Below are 13,249 nucleotides of genomic sequence, written 5' to 3'. Positions count from 1 at the left end.
CATTTTACATGTCACTTTTATGTAAAGTAGTTTTGAGTAATAAATATGTAAATAAATGAATATTATTTATATAATAATATCCCTTGTTTTGATGGGAATATAGACATGGGCTTTTCATGAATAAATATTGTACACCCCTTGCTTTGTGTTTAGTGTAAGAAAAAAATTAGGTGGATTTTAGTGAACCAGACCAATTGTTAATATAAAAAATAATAGCTAAATATTTGCTACCTGTTGTTCAGTTGTAGAATTTCATCTGACTGATTTCAGTTTTAGGCCACTCTCAGAGAGTTAACACCATAATTGATATAAGACCTATAGCTAAAGTAGGGAATTTTCTCCGCATCTCCTACCTTTAGATTCTACATCAATGATCCCCAACATTTTTGGCATCAAGGACCCTTCCATGGAAGACAATTTTTCCATGGAGGGGATGTGGAGGGGGATAGTTTTGGGATTAAACTGTTTCACCCCAGCTCATCAGGCATTATTAGATTCTCATAAGGAGCACACAACCTAGATCCCTCGCATGCCCAGTTCATAATAGGGTTTGTGCTCCTATGAGAATCTAAAGCCCTGGCTGATCTGACAGGAGGGGGAGCTCAGGCAGTAATGCTCCCTCACCAGCCACTCACTTCCTGCTGTGAATCCGGTTCCTGTGATACCAGTCTGTGACCCAGGGTTTGGGGACGACCCCTGTTCTACATGAAAGTGATATATCCTTCAGCCTGGAGGCAGAGCGAGACTCCATCTCCAAAAAAAAAAAAAAAAAAAGAAAGTGGCACCTCTTTCTGCAAGAGCAAGGTTAATATACCTCATACAAGTATATAGAGTCTTGTACTGAGATGAGTATACCAGCACCATGATTGAATTAACATCACTGGTATTTTCACTTTCCTAGTAGATTAGGACATGGGACAGCCCTATGTCTCTTACTTGTGTTTTAGCCGGAAAATAGGAACCTGAAAATTAAGAAGTTAAAGTTTTAAAAGGCTTTAACATTCATGTTGACGTGTTTCAGCTTAATCTGCAAGCTACTTGGCAGGTTTGAGATAATCATAGACTGTAATATGGTAATAACAGTGAAGATGAACCAAGTGTTTGGTAGAAATGAAAAATTCAATTAAAGAAAATAGTATATTTGGTTTAGGTCTGTGAATTCTTGTGATAGCCTTAAAGGAGATCCATGTGATGTTCTTCTACAACTTAAGTCATGTAATTCAGTCCCAGTCCTCGGGAGGAAGAAGGCTCAGGCTGATTAGACTCAAACTTATGATAGAAGCTCATTTCCTTATGAATCAAATCTAAAATGCAAACTATTCTCTCAATTTGAAGTCTTTAAAACATCTCATGTTATTAGGATGAGGAATGTTGAACTGGAGTGTGGGAATTAATTTAGAGCTAATTTTTAATATTCTCTTTTCTTTTCTATTTTATGGTACAGGCAGGATTTAAATACAGTAAACATGAACCAAGTGAGTAGAATGCTTGCTGAAGCAATCTCTGGGGAGACTATAAGATGGCCTAGATTTACAAAACAACGACAACAAAGATAACCTAGGTATCATTGTTAAATAATCTCTAATCTCAGTGAAAAATCTTTGTGTTTTGTTTACCCATTTAAAAAAACACAGGAAACACTGCTATGAGAACACAGAGAACAACAAGTTTCTTTATTGTTTGTGTTACCAGAAAGGGATCCTGAGCCAGACCCTAAGAGAGGGTTCTAGGATCTTGTGCAAGAAAGAATTTGCGGGGGGTAGGGGAGTCCACAGAGTAAAGTGAAATCAAGTTTATGAGAGAAATAAAGAAACAAAAGAATGGCTACTTATAGGCAGAACAGCCCTGAGGATTGCTGGTTGGCTGTTTTTATGGTTACTTTTTAGTCATATGCTAAACACATTATTCATGAGTTTTCCAGGAAAGGGATGGGGAGTTCATGCAACTGAGAGCTTCTTCCCTATTTAGCCCATACAAGGTAATATCCTGACATTGCCAAAAGTATTTGTAAACTGTAATGGCGCTGAGGGGAGTGTCTTTTATCATGATAATGCATTATAGTTAGCATATAACGAACAGTGAGGACAATAAGAGGTTACTTTCTTCACCATCTTGATTTTGGCTGGCTTCTTTACCACATCCTGTTTTATCAGCATGGTCTTTGTGATCTGAATCTTGTGCCAACCTTCTATCTCATACTGTGGCTAAGAATGCTTAACTTCTTGGGAATGCAACCCAGCAGATCTCAACCATTTTTATCCAGCCCCTATTCAAAATGGAGCTACTGTCATTCAAACGCCTGTGACATTTGCTATAAAAAACTACCTAAACAGATACCTGAAATCTCTAAAATGTTAAGTTTTTTTGTTTGTTTGTTTTGTTTTGTTTTTCTGGAATAAACCTCCATAGTTTTGCAGATTTTCAAAGGGGTCTCTGACCTGAAAATCACTGAAAACAAGTTCTACAGAGATTATTTTTCAGGTGTGAATGTTTCATGATTGTATCCAAATCTGTTATGTGCCTTGGAATAATGTGAAATTGAATTGGGATATGCAAAACAAAACAGCTCTCCAGGTAGTCATTATAACTTGGGTCAAGCTTGGCTTTGACTGTTTGCTTCATTTGTTTTGTTGAAGACACTCTTTAGAGGACAAAAGGGATTTGTCACTTCTTTCTTAAGCTGCAGTTTTCTTGGTGTTCCTTGTGGATAAAATGTTTCTCTTTGGGATTTTTCTTTTTTCTTTTTTTGGAGTCAAATGAGCTTTGACATGAAGCATAAGAAACATCAAAATGAACACAGAGAGGGTGCTACTTCCTATGTGTTCTATTTTCACCCTGCATGACCAAGCTGAACTCTATCTGGCAATGCCTATTATATGACTTTGATGATATCAGAGGTCTCTGGTTCTCAGTTTTACTTTAGAGTTGCTTATTTGTTATTGCTCATCTTATTTCTTCATTCATTTTAAATTATTTATTAAATAATTTCTTTTAAATTATTTATTAAATAATTTCTTTTAAATTATTTAATTTAAAATTAAATTTTAATTTAATTTTTTAATTTAAATTTTATTTAATTAATTTAAAAAATAAATTAATTCTTTTAAAAATTAAATATTAAAGTAAATTTCTTCTCCCTCCCTCCCTCTCTCTTCCTCTTTCTCTCTTCTATTCTTATGACTTCTGACAAGATAATAACCTAAAGGTATATTTGCTTCCTGTTTATTTCAATATTGCCATTGAAATTATCAACATAATTTTTAATTAAATTGAAAAATAATAAAGACAGCACTAGAAACTAGAAAATGGCAACATTCACTTGCCAATCTATCCTCTGAATAACTGAGTATGAAGGAAATATCCCTGGTAAAGTAGGTAAAAGAATAATTTTAATTCAGATATGTCAGAGGACAGTTGGAAGTTAGTCACTCATTAATCAGGAAAACATTAGTTTCTACATTCACTGTGAGAACCAAAACTTCACTTTAATCTCTGCTTGGATTTGGTCAAGTTAGGACAGAAGAGGAATACTGTATGGCTGGCTACTAAAAATAGGTTAGTGAAGATTATTAATACATCCTTACATAAATCCTCGGCTAAAGTAAATGAGAAAAGTAGGCTTTGGGTGTAAAGCTAAAGAACCCTTCAATGTTTGTTTCTATCTCCAGTTCCATCCTTGTTTCCATACTCACCCATGACTTCATATGTGATATGAAAAATAATAAAATAAGTCTAAATTATTTTAACATTATCTCAGTTTCACAGATTCAGAGAAGGATTTGATAATATCTAGAAGAAGCCACCTCTACGTCCAGTATAGGTCCAGTCCCTCTGTAATGGCAAATAATAGAGACATATTATTAGCCATATAAAAGATACTGTATTTCAAAAAGCAAAAACCAAAATGAAACAAAACTAAACAAAAAAAAAACCTCTAAGGCAGCGTTTGGCCAATGTTTTCTTTAAAAGATAACAGTTTAGGTTGTTTTTGCTAGAAAGTTTTTGTTGTAATTATTCAATTCTCTCTTTACAGCATGGAGAAAACTATAAACAATATGTAAATGAATAAATGTGGCTGTGTTCTATTATATTTTATTTACAAAAATAGGTAATGAGCCAGATTTGTTTCATAGGCCATAGTTGGTGACCCATGTTCAATGAATCAGAATAAGTACCCTTTTACCATATTAGTAACAGGAGATCATTTTAGAAAATTTCTTATTCACTACCATGATTCAAGAGGAAATTGATTATATCAAAATAGAGCAGACAAGAATGAAGAGGACATGAAGATGAAAACATAAATGCCAAATTTAAAATTACAGTGCAGTTGGTGAACATCTTTTCGTATACTACAGAGTATGAAATAGATGTAATTTTTAAAAGGAAAATAAAAACAATCTTAATAAAGTCTCTCAAAACTAGAAAAAAAAGCCTAACAATACAAAAAAAAAAAAAAAAAAAAAAAGTAAAGACACCTGAAGGAAAAAAATCAAAGGTTTAATTTGGAAGTAAGATATAAATACTAAATTGATAAAACACTCTACATGGCTTTTTAGAAACTATTATAATTCTTTGATATCCTTTTAAAGTACTTCTCTTTGGTTATTGTTGGGTGATACACTAGTACTATCTGAAAAATGTCCCAGAATACATTATTTTTACCATTTTCTTCTGGTGTTCTTGACCAGCTATCATGAAGCTGCATCTGTTGATAACGACCCAGGAAACTGTCTTGTCTGCTGGAGACAACCATCTCTGCTCAGATCCCCTAATCACACATTATCTCAACCTTGGGTAGAGGATTTTCATCTCCCTGTGTCAGGCAGATCAGTCCTGTTTATGATCATAACAGGTTAGTAAAGACTTCAAAGTTCTCCTTTAATGTGCGAGCATTTTGCAAGTGCTGTCCTATATGCATAAATATGGTATAGCTACTCTGTCTATCAGATTTACTTTAACCTTTTCTTGGCCTTGGAGCTTCAGAGCCAAAATCCTCCCAGACCTTAGAGAAAAGTTTAAAATAATTCTGAATCTAGCTCCAATATACCATATTATTTATTTCTTCTGAGATTTAACAATTTCTCTTCAGGGCTGGCAGATGAAACATACCTTGTCTTCAATGATATTTTTATGCCCACTCACTTAGGTGTGGCTTGCCTAATGTACCAGGAAAACTATTATAAAATCGTCTAACTTTTATAGGCTTCTTGAAATTCAAAGGCGTACTGTTTAATTTATATTCACCTTGCAATATGTAAGAAGTAATGAGTCCACCATTACCTAAGCTCATAGAAAAATTCCCACCTGTTTTTCATTTTATCACAAGTGAAGGCATTATTTTCGCACTTTAATTCTCACACTTCATCTCCTCTCTCCTTTTCTTTTCTAGAGGCTTTTAAGGGCCTTGAACTTTCTAGCTAGTAAGTTGTTCTTAGGCAATGGTCACCAGGGGTACCAATACTCCAGAAGAGCTCAGTATTTTGTGCTTTTTGTCCCTTCTAGTCTGTTTTTTGTCTGACTAAATTGAATGTGCTTAATTCCATACTCACTACTATGGTTTGAAAGTGTCCACTTCAAAAATCAGGTGTAATTGACCAGTGGAACAGGTTAGAGAACCCAGAAATAAATTTTCACACCTAAAACATCTGATCTTTGACAAAGTTGACAATAGCAAACAATGGGGAAGAACTCTCTATTCAATAAATGGTTCTGGGATAACTGGCTAGCCATATGCAGAGAATTGAAACTGGATCCTTTTTTTATACCATATTCAAAAATCAACTCAAAATGGATTAAAGACTTAAACCTAGGACCTATCACTATAGAAACTCTGGAAGAATACCTTGGAAATACCATTCTGGACATAGGCCTTGGCAAATATTTCATAATAAAATCTCCAAAACCAATTGCAATGGAAACAGAAATAGACAAGTGGGACCTAACTAAAGAACTTTTAAACAGCAAAAGAAAATTTCAACAGATTAAACAGACAACCTAAGTAATAGAAGAAAATATTTGCAACTATGAATCTGACAAAGGTTTAATATCCAGAATCTATAAGGGATTTAAACAAATCAACAAGCAAAACAAACAAAATACAAACAACAACAACAAAAACCAACAAAACAAAATGCAAACCATCAAAAAATGGACAAAAGACATCAACAGATACTTCTCAAAAGAAGACGTACTTGCAGCCGTCAAGTATATGAAAAAATGCTCAACATAACATCACTAGAATAATGCAAATCAAAACTGGTATGAGATATCATCTCATACCAGTCATAATGGCTATTATTGAAAAGTAAAAAAATAACAGATGTTGATGACATTGCAGAGAAAAAGGAATGCTTATACACTGCCTGTGGGAATGTAAATTAGTTCAGCCACCATGGAAAGCAGTTTGGAGAGTTCTCAAAGAACTTAAAATAGAACTACCATTCAACCCAACAATCCCATTACTGGTTATATAACCAAAGGAATAGAAATTTTTCTACCAAAAAGACACATGTACCTGTATGTTCATCAAAGTACAATAGCAAAGACATGGAATTAACTCAAATGCCAGTCAATGGTGGACTGAATAAATAAAATGTGGTACATATATACCATGGCATACTATGCAGCCGTAAAACAACAACAACAACAACAAAAACTGTAATCATGCCGTTTGCAACAACATAGATGCAGCTGGAGGCCATTACCCTAAGTGAATTAATGCAGGAACAGAAAACCAAATCCTGCATGCTCTTGCTTACAAGTGAGAGCTAAACATTAAGTACACATGGACAAAAAGAGACAATAGACACGGGGGCCTACTTGAGGGGAGACGTTAGGAGGAAGGTGAAGGTTGAAAAACTACCTGTCAGGTGCTATGCTCACTATCTGTGTGATGAAATCATTTGTACATCAAATCCCAGCAACATGCAATTTACTCAAACGGTAAACCTGCATATGTACCCCATGAACATAAAATAAAACTGGAGAAAAGAAAAAATAAATAAAATGATTTCTGGTGAGAAAAAATAAATTAAGTGTAGTCAACATGATTGTGTTAAGAGGTGAGGCCTTTAAATGGTGATTAGACTGTGAAGGCTCCTCTTTGTCAATGATGTTAAGGCCCTTATAAGAGGCTTCCCACAGCATTTGGCTAGCTTGCCTTTCTGCCATGTGAGGATACAAGAAGAAGGCTCTCATTAGACACCCAAAGTTGGGGCATCTTGGTCTTGGACTTCTGAGCCTTGGAGCTGTGAGAAACAGATTTCTGTTCTTTATAAAATTATCCAGTCTTAGATATTCTGTTTTAGCAGCATAAATAGACTAAATAACTCACTTTGAAGATTGTGCTTTGATCCATATGTTCCTCTCCCATTGCAGGTTCCCCTCTCGTGCCTTTCTTCTCTTTCTTCAGCTTCATGTAGTCTAATGTATATAAATGAAAAATCTAGATCTGGAAACATGCATCAGAATGGCCCACCACCACCAAAAATTAAAATTAAAAAGACGTAGTTATTTCTTGTTAAACAAGAGCTTGATGTGATCTCCAAGCCCAGGTCTCCAAACAAGGATGTGATTAATGCATAGATTTTGTGAAAGCTTCATGTTCACAGATTATTGAGTGTTTAGGGGTTGCCTGATTTTCAGGCATAGGCATGTGGTCACTAGACAGAGGCTACTGATGATTGAATAACTTTCAGAAGCATAGAAAAGTCAGTAATTGGCTGATTTTGAAATGCTTCGAGCACTAATGTGAAGCTGTCGCGGATTAATTGGGAAAGTTTAAAGTCAATTTCAGTGTTTACTGGATGATGGCTAGGTTGTTATGGAAAAAAAATCAGTCTTTCCTTAAATTTTGAGAATAGGAAATTTTTATTCCATTGTTGGCAAAAATTAATTTTTATGATATTTTTCGTTTTAATTATCAGTTTCTGAACTCTGGATCAATAAAAGCACATCACTAAGAGAGTAAACAATCCTTTTTCCTTCAATTTTATCTCAGCCTTTATAGCTACTAAAAAGCAAAACACAATTTATACAAAACTTGGAGAAAAAATTATTTGACCCGAGAATTCTTTAATGAAGTAACCATGCCAGTGTAAATGTAAAAGATGTATCTTCTCAAATATGTAACTATCTTTTGTTGAATTTACTGTGATTGTAGCTTCAATAAAAATGAATCACAATAAGGAAACAAATAAAACAAATATGTGGAAAGTTATTAAAAAAGATAATTATGATGGCTAAATTACTTCAAATTAAATTAATTCAAACACAGAATTAGCTTTAAACTACTATGGGTACACTGGTTAGGAAAAAAATGATTGTTAATTTATTTAAATTAAAACACTATGGTGTAAACATAAGAAATAAAATTATTAAATTAAAAAACTCAAGAGTATATCAATAACAATTACAAAAATAAGTGTAATTATTGGTGTTTAGAAATGGTGAAAGTTTCAGGAGGGAAAAAGGTTGGATAAGCATGCTAATGCATTTATATTTAAGAGAAGTAAATCTTAAATGCCATTACTACTTTAGATCAATACATTAAAAAATAAAAATTCAGGTCTGGCGTGGTGGCTCATGCCTGTAATCCCAGCACTTTGGGAGGCCGAGGTGGGCGGATCAGGAGGTCAGGAGATCGAGACCATCCTGGCCAACATGGTGAAACCCTGACTCTACCGAAAATACAAAAATTAGCCAGTCATGGTGGCACCCGCCTGTAATCCCAGCTACTCAGGAGGCTGAGGCAGGAGAATCACTTGAACCTGGGAGGCGGAGATGGCAGTGACCCGAGATCGGGCCACTGCACTCCAGCCTAGTGACAGAGCTAGACTCTGTCTCAAAAAAATAAATAAAAAAAAATAAATTTTAAAAAATTAAAATAAGAATTCAAACACAGTAACACTATAAACACATTTTAAAATGGATTCTATAAATCCAGTCAACTCATATGTAGATGAGAAAACACATGAAAATCATAGTCAAAAATACAACAATAGGACAGCAAAAATAAATAAAAATAAGACAAAGAACAAAATAAAATTGTGAATGTTTTAGTAGAAGCATAAATGTAAAAGAATTTAGCCTATTAAGAGATGACCATATCCATTCTTTGTCAAAAATGAAACCTAAATTAAGTTCTGTCTACAAGAGACACATATAATTACACAGTTTAAAAATTGTGATAAAATAAATTTTTAAAAATTATGCAAATCCAACAAAAAGAAACTAGGATATCGCAATGTTTAAAATGATTAAAGTTGTATTTTTTAAAAAAGCACAATTTGGGCAAGAATTAATATGTCACACAATTTTTACAATTAAGAAAAAAATTTAACTGAAAATTGTTTGTGTCTAATACATACAATTGAATATATAATTTTGAAGTATCAGTAAATACACAAAATTAACAAATTAAGACATTTACGACATAATGAAATATTAAATAGCCTAATACTAAGAAATATTCTCACAAAATATGTGAACAATGGAATTCAAAGCAAAGCAATGAGATCACTAAATGCTGGTAAGATAGGAGAAATTAAGAGAATTAGATCATTCATACTTTACTGGTAAGACTGTAAATTGATACCACCACTCTGAAAATTTCTGAATAAAGTGTATATAAAACTCTCATATAATTCAGCAGTTGGACTTCAGAGCATTTATCCCAAAGCAATGCTGACATCTTCACACAAAACTGAGTATGCGAATGTTTATAGAAGCTTTATTTGTAATAGGCAAAAACCGGAAACAACCCATGTGTCCTTCAACTGCAAATGGTTAAACTGCGGTCCAGTCATACCATGGAATATAATTGAAAGTATAAAGTAAAAGCAATGACTACTGATATAGACAACAACCTGAAATAAGTGCCAAAGAACTTTGCTGAGAAGAAAAGGCCAGTGTCAAAGCTGTTCTCAAAAGGTTACATACTATGTGGTTTCATTTACAAAACATGCTTAAAATGACAAAATAATAGAAGTGAATAACAGATTAGTGTCTGTCAGGGCTTAAGGAGCAAGCAGGGATGAGTGGCTATAAAAGAACAACATGATAAAAAAATTCTGTGTCTTGACTGTATCAATGTCAACACCTAATTTTGATATCGTACTAGTTTTGCAAGATACTACCATTACAAAACTGGGTAAAGGAAACACAGTCTCTCTGTATCATTTCTTATAACTTCATATGAATCTGCAATAAAGTGAAAATAAAATATCTAACTTAGAAAAATAAAGGCAAAATAAAGACATCCCTGCATTGTTGGAAAAAAAAGGGAGAGTTTGTTTCCAGCAAAACTGCTTTATAAGATATACCGTAGGAACTTTTTTTCAGGAAAAAAACAAGTGATACCAGAAAGTAATTTGAATCCACATGAAAAAAATAAAAACAGTGGTAAAGGTAATTAGTAAGTCATTTACAAAGACATTATAATTGCATGTTTATTTTCCTTTCTTCTCAACTGATTAAAAAGCAATTGTTAAAACAATGTGTATGTAATTATATAACAGCACAAATAAGGTGGATGGGAACAAAGCTTCATTCGAGTAAGGAAATGACACAAAATGGTTAACTGAAATACATAGGAATATACGAAGAGAATCAGAGAGGGTAAAAAAAGTTAGTATAACCATATCTGCAATATATACCTGCTATTTTTCTCTCAGCTTCTTTGAAAGATGTAAAATTACAAAATACAATAATTTAGCATTATATCATTGGGTTTGTAACATAGATCGAATATATGTAACAAATACAGCACAAAAAGGGGAAGAAATCAATCTGTATAGAAGTAACATTTCTATGCTCATTGGAATTAATATAGTATAAATTTGAAATGTGTCCTGATAAGATAAACATTTTATGTTCTAGGGTAATTGACAGACTGGATTAAAAACACAAGGTACAACTATATTTTCTGTACTGGAGACACACTTTAGGTTTGAAGACAAATATTTTGAGAACAAAAGGATGGAAAAAATACTCATGCAAATGCAACCATTTCAAAGTTGGAGCAGCTATACTAAAATAACACAAAATGGAGAGTAAAACAACAACAAAGTGTTACTGAAAGTAAAGAAGGAGATTTTAGGATAATAGAAAGGTCAATCTACTAGAAATGTGTAACAATTGTAAAAATACATGAACCTAAAAAGAGGACTCCCAAAATACATGATGCAAAACTGCCAGAATAAAGGGAAAAATAGACAATTCAACAATCATGTTTGTAGCCTTTAATACCCCACTTTCAATAGTGCATAAAACAACTAAAAAGAAGATCAACAAGATATAGGAGACTTAGCAACATTAACAGATATCTATATAGCTAACTGCACTCAAAAGCAAGACAGTGCACATTTTTCTCAAGAGCACTTGGAGCATTTTCTGGAAGAGACCTTATGCTAGTTCACAAAATAAGACTCAACATATTTTAAATGATTGAAATCAGACAAAAATCTGTTCTCCAAACACAGTGGAATTAAATTAGAAATCAATAACAGAAGGAACAGTGAGAAATTCAACACACATCTAAATAACCAATGGATCAAAAAAAGAAGAAAAAGAAATTAGAAAATACTATGAGATGAATAAAAGTGAACATGGAACATACAAAACCCATAAGATACAAATAGAACAGAACTTAGAGGGACATTTATAGAATTAAACACTAAACACTTACATTACAAAAGAATAAAGATCTCAAATCAGCAACCTTACCTTTTACCTTAAACTTGAGAAAGAAGGTGAAACTAAAACCAGAGCAAGAAGAAAGAAAGAGCTTTAAAAATAGGGTAGACGAAGTGAAATGGAGATCAGAAAAACAATGGAGAGAGAGAGACAAAGAGAGAGAGAGAAAAAAAAAGAAATGGAGAAAATAAAACCACAAATTAGTTCTCTGAAACGATAAAATTGATAATGCTTTAGTCATGCTAATATAAAGGAGAAAAGACTCAAATCACTAAAGTTAGGCATGAAAGAGAGGACATTGCTACTATTTTTGTAGAAATAAAAAGATTTTAAGGGAGTAATATGAATAATTATACTTCAACAAATTAGATAGCTGAGATAAAATGGACAAATTCCTAGACTAACATAGACTACCAAAACTGAGTCAAGAAAATGCCACAATCTGACTGGACCTAACAGGAGTAAGGAGATTGAATTAATAAGAAACTTTCCATGGAGAAAAGTCAGGTTCCTATGGCATCACTGGTGAATTCCACCAAACATTTAGAAAAGAATGAATACCAATCAGTTACACCATTTTGGAAGAAATAGAAGAGGAAAAAATACTTACCAACTCATCTAATGAGGCTAGGGTTACCATCATACCATCACTAGACAAATACATCATAAGAAAGAAAAACTATGTATCTTGTGACTCTAGACACAAATGTCTTCAAGAAAATACTAGAAACCATATATAGCATCATATAAAAAGGATCATTATATATATACCATGACTAAGTAGATTTTATCCCAAGAATGAAAAGGTCATCGTACATTTGAAATCAAATGATGTAGGTCACCATATCAGCAGAACAAATGAGGAAAAACACATAATCATATCAGTAAATACAGAAAAAGTATTTGAAGAAAATCCAACACCCTCTCATTATAAAAACACTCAGCCACAAGGAATACAAGGGAACTTGGTCAACCGAATAAAGTGCTTCTACAAAAAACCCAAGCTAACATCATACCTAATGGTAAAAGACTAAATTCCCCTTAAGTTCATAAACAGTACAATGATGTCCACTCTCACATTTTGTTCAGCATTGTATTAGAAGTTCTAGCCAGGACAATTAGGCAAGAAAAAGAAGTAAAAGTCATCCATATTGGAAAGGAAGAAATAAAACTATTTCTATGTGCTGATGAAATGATTTTATATCTAGAAAATCTTAAGAAATCCAAAAAAAAAAACTCTCAGAACTTTACATAAACAAGTTCAGCGTGCTTTTAGGTTATGAGATCAGTATATGAATATCATTTGCATTTCTATACACTAGCAATAAACAATCCAAAAAAGAAAATAGAAAATCATTTTTATTTAAAATAATATGGGCCGGGCGCGGTGGCTCAAGCCTGTAATCCCAGCACTTTGGGAGGCCGAGACGGGTGGATCACGAGGTCAGGAGATCGAGACCATCCTGGCTAACACGGTGAAACCCCGTCTCTACTAAAAAATACAAAAAACTAGCCGGGCGAGGTGGCGGGCGCCTGTAGTCCCAGCTACTCG

At 33.5% G+C, this 13,249-nt stretch overlaps 1 pseudogene; it reads right to left on the bottom strand.

Moving 5' to 3' along the window:
* Positions 1-932: 932 nt before the first annotated feature.
* The window catches only part of LOC117099239, a 35,456-nt pseudogene continuing 23,139 nt past the window's right edge, over positions 933-13,249 (bottom strand).

Source organism: Trachypithecus francoisi, unplaced genomic scaffold (assembly GCF_009764315.1).
Source record: "Trachypithecus francoisi isolate TF-2019V2 unplaced genomic scaffold, Tfra_2.0 Lachesis_group16, whole genome shotgun sequence".
Taxonomy (NCBI): domain Eukaryota; kingdom Metazoa; phylum Chordata; class Mammalia; order Primates; family Cercopithecidae; genus Trachypithecus; species Trachypithecus francoisi.
The sequence above is the reverse complement of the archived record's forward strand: the minus strand, read 5'-3'. Positions and strand labels throughout refer to the sequence as shown.